The following is a 9,321-nucleotide window of genomic DNA, read 5'->3' on the forward strand; positions in this document are numbered from 1 at the left end:
ACAGGTAAAAGTTTTTGTATAATTATACATGTATTTCTTTATGATACCAAGCATGGCAACGACAAGTACATCCCAGCAATTCACAGAATGTGAAAAATGCTCAGGAAATTACGAGTTCCACTGTAATACCTGTCACCTTTCAATGTGCCAGAAATGTGGAGACTCGAGAGATGCACGAAACCCATGACGTTGAAATGGTGTTGAACCAGCAACACCGGTCGAAGTGTAAGGAGGGAAAATGCAACATTCACAAAACAAAACCGTCGAATATTTGTTGTGTTGCATGCAATATTCAGTTGTTTTCACAATGCACAACTCTCCAACAGAAAGGACATACTTTCGTTGATATAGACACGCCCTTTTTGAAATATCCCAAAGATGACACTCTTCATGGGAAAGTACAGGTACCTATTTCAAGAGGAGAAAAAAGAATTGCTGGTGAAATGGATGTTGGACAGAAAACAAGAGATCCTTCAAAACGAACACGTCAACATGGTCAAAGAAAGAAAAATATTTCCATCTCTGTCAATAGAAGCAAAGGATGAAAGAATGCCCAAGTGCCTCGCAAGCTCTCCCACGAAAGTAAGAGAATTCAAGGTACCGGAGGGTATTAAACATATCTCACGTGAAAAGTCAGGGAAATTTTGGATAAGTAATTTTCTGGGTGATATAGTACAGACTGAAGACCAAGGAACACAGGTTATTATGGAAAGCCATAGGGGACCCCCATGTCATGTTCCATATATTTCATTGTAAATCAATCCTGGCCGGTCAGGATATTAATCATGACCATGTCAAGATTTCAAACATGACCAAGCCATGATTTTCATCATCTTAACCAAGTCAGGATTGATAACATGACCAACCTATCTTGGCCAAGTCAAGATTTATAACATGGCCATGCTATCTTGGCCGTGGTCATCATATAACATGGCCATCCTATCTGGGCCAAGTCAAGATTTATAACATGGCCATGCTATCTTGGCCAAGTCAGGATTGATAACATGGCCATCCTATCTTGGCCGGTCATCATATATCATGGCCATCCTATCTTGGCCAAGTCAAGATTTATATAACATGGCCATGCTATCTTAGCCAACTCAGGTTTGATAACATGGCCATCCTATCTTGGCCGGTCATCTTGACCAAGTCAGGATTGATAACATGACCATCCTATCCTGGCCAAGTCAAGATAACATGACCATCCTATCTTGGCCAGGTCATGATTTAATCTTGACCAAGTCAGGATTGATAAAATGGTCATCCTGTCTTGGTCGGGTCATGATTCAATGTTGACCAAGTCAGGATTGACAACATATGACCATCCTATCTTGGTCGGCCAGGATTGCATTGCGCCAGGATATATTACTTCCAAACGCAGCCAAGATTTCTTCAAGCGTCAATCCTGGCCAAGTCAGGATGTATTTCTTCAAACGCAGCCAAGATTTCTTCAAGCGTCAATCCTGGCCTAGTCAGAATAACATTGCGCCAGGATGTATGACTTCCAAACGCAGTCATGATTTATTCAAGCGTCAATCCTGGCAAAGTCAGGATGTATTTTCTCAAACGCAGTCAAGATTTAAGGTTATGATTGCATTGCGCCAGGATGTATGACTTCCAAACACAGTCAAGATTCGCTTTAGTAGGATAATATGTAAGCGCTTCCCTAACGCCGAAAAACCGTGTATTGGGTTTCCAACCTCCCCGTTCGTCTCAGCTGACAAGTAAGGTAAGTTCAGGTGAATTTTCACTTGTAAATCTTTATGAATAGCTTAGTTTGCTGTTTTAAATAAGTATTTTATGCAATGGTTTTTTGGAATAAATCGTATGAACAACATTCCAACAATCAAAGACATTCAGCAGTTTTCATCGAGGAAATTCGAATTTGTCTATCGACACATTTGTTACACAATTAAAAAATAAATGGCTCTTTAATTTTCTATGCAGTTACGACCATGAAGAAATATGGTATTTTAGTTGCATTTAGAATCAAGTTGTTTTACAATGCATTCAAAAGAAATTTGTTTAATACTCTCATTCAAATGTAGAACTTTGGGGCTAAATTGGAAGGGGGGCTTCATCCTGCTATATACAGATAAATTACAACACCTACTGTATTATATTTTTGCAATTTAAATTTAAACATATCATTTATATACATTTTTTTTTCTTTTTAGTACCAAGTAACAGTGATTTGTGTGTACTGAACTATCAACATATTAACTGATTAAACTGCAGACCCATACCAAGACTGGTGATAGATATGTAGGTAGGTGTTCTTTTACTTCTTGTAATTTGGGGCAAATACATCAAATTTGAATTTTAATCATGTCTTTTTATGAAAAGATGCTTTTTAAACATGTATTCATATCAATTAAGAAAAATAATTAGCAAACAATGTTTGTGCGACTTCTTGTATTGGAAAAAAATATCGTTTCTTGAAAATTTAAATATACATGTACATGTATCCTTTTATATTATTTGCAGATACACATATATATGACTAATGCATGTATATTAAATATGTATTAACTATTAATAGTATTTTAGATTGACGCATGCTGACTGGGGACTATGGGTATGGAAAACCATTTTGCAGTAATTAGGAATGTGCAGCTGAAGATGGTACACTTCATTTACAAGCATTTCAAATTTATAATTGTCTATATATACTTTCTATTTGTTTTGACAAAAAGGAAACCAGCAATCATACATAATGGAATTATATTATGTTTTCCAATGTCAAGGTCAAAGATCAAAGGCCAAGACTGATGTCAGCTTGAAAGAAACCACTCTGTGTATTGGATTTGCAAGATAAAAGATGATGAATTAATTAATGCACCAGTTTCAAGTCCAAAGGTCAGTACAGTAAAACACCGTTAATGTGAACATGCTTACAATGAATTGATGCTTATAGCGAATTGATTTTTATTGTCCTTGGCTTTAAATCACATTGTGAACTTAGCAGATATGATAAATAATGTTTGTAATGAAGTTAACAACTTGCATTGATTTTCATAATTTTTTAATTTACATATAAAGTTACAAGATGATAATCATACATGTTTGTATTTGTATTGCTAATCATGTATTGTTTCTTCTTATTCGAAGATTGAAAAGCACCATTTAGATCAAGATCAACTCCAAATATTGCTTAAAACCTAATTTGTACCAACAACTGAATCCAGAAGAGGGCAGCCTTGATAGGACACCCATAAAAAGAGCTAAACAGGTATAGTTTACCAATTTCAAGTTCAGAGATTTGTACATTTTGTTCAAATTGGAGTTTAAAATCAAATGGGGCCCACAATATTTTAAGAGAAAACGTTTTTTAAAAAATATTTTTAGTCAATTTTTGCTCTAACTTTGAAATATGCACTGAAATGGATTAAATTTTTTTTCAGAGCTTGGCAATAAATGACACCTCTACCAGTTTCAGAATCACCGCTCATCTGTTGAGAGTATTTTTTCTTTGACCTACACAGATGTTGATGTGTAAAGAAAGAGATCTTCACTGAATTATTTTTACATAGAATTTAATCTTCTCAGATTAAGCTGTAAGCTGAATAGAGATTTTCTGATCATCCATTGTGCAGCATCGTTTGTCTATAAACTGTAATCATTTCAGACTTCTTGAGAACCACTGGTTCCCCCTTTGAAGAGGAGATAATCAAGAAGGGCAAAATGGGGTGGGGAGAGGGATTATTTAGAAATCTTTTCAAGAACCTCTTGGCCAAAAAGTTGAAAGGTTTATGACAAAGGATAGTGTGAATTCTGAATTTTTCAAATTGTGGCGATCATGAGTAGTTTACAATTGATCATTGATTAATGAAGTTTAGAGAGTCTAACATGGGTTTGTGCTTTCAATCACATTTCGCTTTTGCACAGCTTCCTCTAAGGTTAGATTTTCAAATGTGGAGAACCCTGGGTAGCATAGGTCCAGATGGGGATCTAACTTTAACATGGAAATATACAGGAATTTAAAGTTTTTTTTTGGATATAGCATAGATTTTAACTTGATCATTAAATCAGAGCACAAGGGGGTATGTTGAGGCTAAAATAAGAGGTCAGTTTTACATAGGAATTGATTAGTCCAGCATCCTCAGGGTAGTGCAAAATTAACTTTGTTTGAATCATGGCCCTTAGGGTGGAATCATCCAAGTTTTGCTGGGGAATAAAGAAAAAAGTCTTTAACAATCTTCTTTTGAAGAACAGTAGGGCCAAGACATGATGCATTTGGCCAAGTGTAAAAACTGTACAGGGGCAAATTGCTTTCATAAGAATGTAGAAATAATTTTTTTTTGATTTGAAATATTCTAAAGAAAACAGGACCAAAGTAACTCAGGTGAGCTAAGTGGCTCATGTTTCTTTGTTTATTGTATATGTGTATAGAGTATTGTTTTGTTTCTCAGGCAAACATTATGTATGAAAAAAACTTTTATTCTTGCATTATAGTATTGATTTTTAAAATATCTTTGAAGGTCCTTGATACAAGAAAGCAATAAATTAGAGTACTATTTGTCTGTGTTAAAGATAATATGCATTTTACATCTTGTTATACAACATTTACTTTTTTTTGGGGGGGGGGGGGGGAATTTGCCGTCAATTACCTTTGCATATGTTATTAACAAGAGGCCCACAGGCCTTGAATCGCTCTTCTTGTAAACTGTACAACCTATCACTTCTATTTGAAGCCTCTAAGTATCCTGTACATGTGTATTTAGATAAAGCCTTGAAATTCCAAACTTAGGTCATCATGACCTACATTTTAGATGAAACACTCTGAGAACCCAAGATGATTCTAAGCCAACAAGCAAATTCAGAGAATTGTGGTCCCCCGCTTTCGGTGTCTTAGTGGATGGGATGCCATTATTTATGGCTTATTGTAACTGTCTTGTTTGTGTGTCCTGTCTTGTCTGTGCATTATACAAAAAAGATATAAATTATTGAATTAATAACAGATATGGCAAAGATTATAACCTCTCAAAACTACATCAAACTTCAAGATCAAGGTCATGAGGTCAAATATCATATTAAAATCCAAAAGGTTTTGTCACAAGTAATGCACATGTAAAAAAAAAATATCAAAAACCAGATTATACAATCAGAGAGGTTTTGAAACAGGTAATGCACATGTCACATGTAAATACCATATCCTCTCTCAATTAAAAGTTATTAGCAATGCTAAACTTTTTAAAAATTAGGTCAAACGTCAAGGTCATGGGATTGATGTCGAATATGAATGCCCTATCTTTGCTCCTTCAAAAGTTAGCACCACTGATGAAATGTTTGAAAATTAGGTCAAACATGAAGGTCAAGGTCACGGGGTCAAATATTATAGCATATTTAGAAACATTTTGACACAGGTAATGCACTTTTCAAATATGAACGCCCTATCATATGTCATTCAAAAGTAATCAACAAAGTTAAAATTTTTGAAATTTAGGTCAAACATAAAGGTCAAGGTTAAGGGGTCAAAAATCATAGCATACTCGAAAACACCTTGTCACTTATAATGTACATGTCAAATATAAAAGCCCTATCTATTCTCAATCAAAAGTTATAAGCAAAGATAAAAATTTTGAAAAGTAGGTCAAATGTCAAGGTCATGGGGTCAAAACCCATAATATATTTGGAAAGGTCTTATTACAGGTAATGTACATATTTAATATGATAGTTGTTTCTTTTCTCATTCAAATTTTATGACCAATTTAAAGTAATATTAATTTCTTGAAAAGTAGGTCAAACTTCAAGTTCAAGGTCACGGGGTCAAAAGTCATAGTATATTTTCGAGAGGTCTTGTCACAGGTAATGCACATTAAATATAATACCCTATCTCTTCTCAATCAAAAGTTATAAGCAAGGATAAAATTTTGGAAAAGTAGGTCAAACTTCCAACGTCATGGGGTCAAAATTCGTAGTATATTTAGAAAAGTCTTGCCACAGGTAATATACAGGTAGAATATGAAAGCCCTATCTTTTTTCATTCAAAAGTTATGACCAATTTAAAGTAATGTTAATTTTTTTGAAAAGTTGGTCAAACTTCAAGGTCAAGGTCACGGGGTCAAACATTACAGTATAGTTGGAAAGGTCTTGTCACAGGTTATGTACATGTGAAATACGAAAGCCCAATCTCTCTCACTCAAAAGTTGTGGCCAAGGTTAAAGTTTTTGTGACAGACAGACGAATAAGATTTAATGTCCCCTCGCCTTTGCGAAAGCAGGGGACAAATAGTACCTGAGAGTAGGTCATTCTCTGAGGACTCAAGATGCATCAACTAAGTCTGATGATTCTAAGCCAGCTAATACCTAAAATATTTAATTATAACCATAAAATTTCAAAAGTAGGTCACAGTGACCTACTTTTCAGATGACATACTTTCAAGATCCAAGATCCATCAACTGACAAAGTTTGATGATCATAGGCCCTAAAGTGTCCAAAATATGCCTCTGAAACTATTTGAAAACAAATGCCTGCAAAACTCAAAAAGTAGGTCATTGTGACCTACATTTTGATAAATGTGTTTTTAAAGGTTCCAAGATGCATCAACTTACAAGGTTTAACAATTCTATTCCTCACAGTATCTGAAAAATGACCTTAAATGTTTTGGAAAATACAAAAAAGTAGGCCAAGGTGACCTACTTTTCAGTTGACGTTCCACTTGACCCCAAGATGTGTCAGCTGACAAAGTTTGATGATCAATTTGAAAACGAAGGCCTGCAAAATTCAAAAAGTAGGTCACAGTGACCTACTTTTGAGTCAACATGAAACGAGGTCCTAAGGTGCATCAACTGACAAGATTTGATTATCCTAGTCCTTATAGTAAGCAAAATATCAAAGTTTTAATGAAATATAATTTTTGGTCAACTTTGATGTGACCTCGAGACCGCGCCCTTTGCCCCAGGGTTATGCCTTGCACAATTTTTAATCTACAACATATCCTCATCCTTGTATGTAAATTTGGAGATAATCTGCCCAATGGTTCTTGAGAAGATTTTTTAGCAACCAGTGCTTTTGGTTTTATTTTCCTACTTATCTCCCCTTGTTTAGGGGTCACATATTTTGTTTTAGTATAAATGAGAGCCCTTGGGCCAAGGATACTCTGCGACAAATTCAACAAAAATCGGCCAAGGGGTTCTAGAGATATAGCCCATATTCTAAAAAGTTTACACACACCGCACAAATGGCCATAGCATTAGCTCTTTGAGCCTTTGTGCTCAACTCTTAGAAGCAGCTCAGGGATTATTTAATAGAATTAATGCATTTTCAATATATCATAGAACCCCACCCTTACACCAGAACATCTATCCCAGGGGTCATGAAACTCACAATTCTGGAGGAAGCACTCTTGCTCATCATAACTATACACTTGGTTTCTTTGCTTTAAAACCAGGAGCAGAATAAAACATTTTCAAAGAAATTATGCTCTTTCACTATATAATCAATAGAGCCCCCACCCCTTTCACCAGAACCCCCGACCCTGGGGCCATGAATTTCAAAATTTTGGAAGAGGCATCTTTGCTTATAACCATGCACTTAGTGTGTTTAAATAACACCCAGGAGCAGAGAAGAAGATTTTCAGAATTTATGCATTTTTACTAAATAATCAATAGAACCCCACCCTGACACTAGAACCCCTGAGCCAGGGGCAATGAAATTCACAATTTTGGAAGAGCCAAAGGTAAAGGGATCATGGTATATTATAATCATGACAATAGTTTGAATGCTTCGTGTTTAGGAGTAGAGAAGATTTTTGAACATTCCATTAATTTTAATGGTCTGGCCCCCTCAGGTCCAACAGGGACAGGGATCATGAAATTCACAATTTTTGTCCCCCTTTGTTTAAAGATGTTCTATAGAAAAATTTGATGAAATCAGTTCAGTGGTTCCAGAGAAGAAGAAAATGTTCAAAAGTTTACGACCCATGAACAACAACAGACGAAAACAGATTTCAATAGCTCACCTGAGTGACTCAGGTGACCTAACAAAATTCTGCATGGAAAAAGAATAGAGTGAAAACATAAATTTATTTGGAGTGTTCATATAAATTTTGTGAAAAGATAGATGAAACACATATCATACTGAGCATGTACAAGTATAATCAATATTAAAATTAAAATATGTGAAAAATTGTTAGTATTTTAGTAAAATGTTTATGCTCATTCTTTCCCCCAATAAATTTTCAAATACTGACCAAATATGAATCATATATATTAGATGGCCTTAAACATGTATAATTAAAAACAATGGACACTCATACACGGCCCCACATTATTTTCATTTTTATAATCTACACCCTTTGAGCAAGTGACATTTAAAAAAGATACATACCACAATCAAAGTTTCTTATCTTCCACACAGAAGAGTTCACTGGAATTTTTTCAATATTTCTTTCAATGGAAATGTAATTAATAAATTTTAATTGTATATAATGTAAAAATAGACTCTTGAAAATGTCCCCAGAAACTTTGAAGCAAGAAAACTGAATACATTTTATCAACTTTAAAAACATATTGAACTGTAATGTTGCATATTTGCACTTTTTGCCAAATAGTGTGCCTTGGTCAAATATTAAGTTGTTTAACTATACAAATATCAATTCCAAAGTGAGAAAGGCACCTAATTAAGCAAAGATATCTGAATTTTGGAGAAAAAAAAGTTTGTTTGCGTTATTTATCCTTAATAATCTATAACTGTTTCTCTGAGTGTGTCTTCAGAATAAAGTCTGCATGTTGAATTTTTTGTCCAAAACGAAAGAGTTTATTGTTTGGATGTAAAACATAAAGATCAATCTTGACTGAGAATAAAATTTACAACCTATAGATCAACCTATTATACAAAGTGAAAAAAATTCAATTATAACTTAACAATACCAAAGTAAGTGTGCTTCACTAAAACCCATATCAAGTGTCTTGATCCTTTGATCATTTAAGTAAATACATGTTAACAAGATTTTATGCATAAAAATATGTTATTGCATCAGAATGTCATCCAAACAAACTTATCTCTGACAAAGTTATTCTAAAATATATAAAATGAGTTTTGCCAAAGCAATCTCTTTTCATATTATTCATGTGAATTCTATGGATTATATGTCCTTATCGCATTGCACCAAGCATACAATATCCACAGGAAATGAAATCAGTGGCACAGCTAAGCATCTGGGCTTCCACATCAATCCTGAAAAAAAAAATTCATCTATCATCTTTATTCTAACCAGCATTTTGATTTCAAATGAAGGATTTATATATTTGTATCAGCTTGTATGTCACCTTCCTATATACATGTAGTAACTATTGATATCCTTTCATACAATATGTA

General features: G+C 34.3%; 1 long non-coding RNA gene across 1 annotated transcript; it reads left to right on the forward strand.

The window, feature by feature from the left end:
- The first annotated feature begins 2,226 nt into the window (after positions 1 to 2,226).
- On the forward strand, positions 2,227 to 2,915 carry LOC133176569 (uncharacterized). The gene is made up of 3 exons (XR_009719488.1): positions 2,227 to 2,269; positions 2,551 to 2,625; positions 2,748 to 2,915. It is a non-coding gene; the product is annotated as an uncharacterized LOC133176569 (long non-coding RNA).
- The last annotated feature ends 6,406 nt before the right edge of the window (positions 2,916 to 9,321 follow it).

The sequence above is a fragment of the Saccostrea echinata genome, unplaced genomic scaffold (genome assembly GCF_033153115.1).
Source record: "Saccostrea echinata isolate AGI-Se365-2 ecotype Australia unplaced genomic scaffold, CSIRO_AGI_Sech_v1 ptg000076l, whole genome shotgun sequence".
NCBI lineage: Eukaryota > Metazoa > Mollusca > Bivalvia > Ostreida > Ostreidae > Saccostrea > Saccostrea echinata.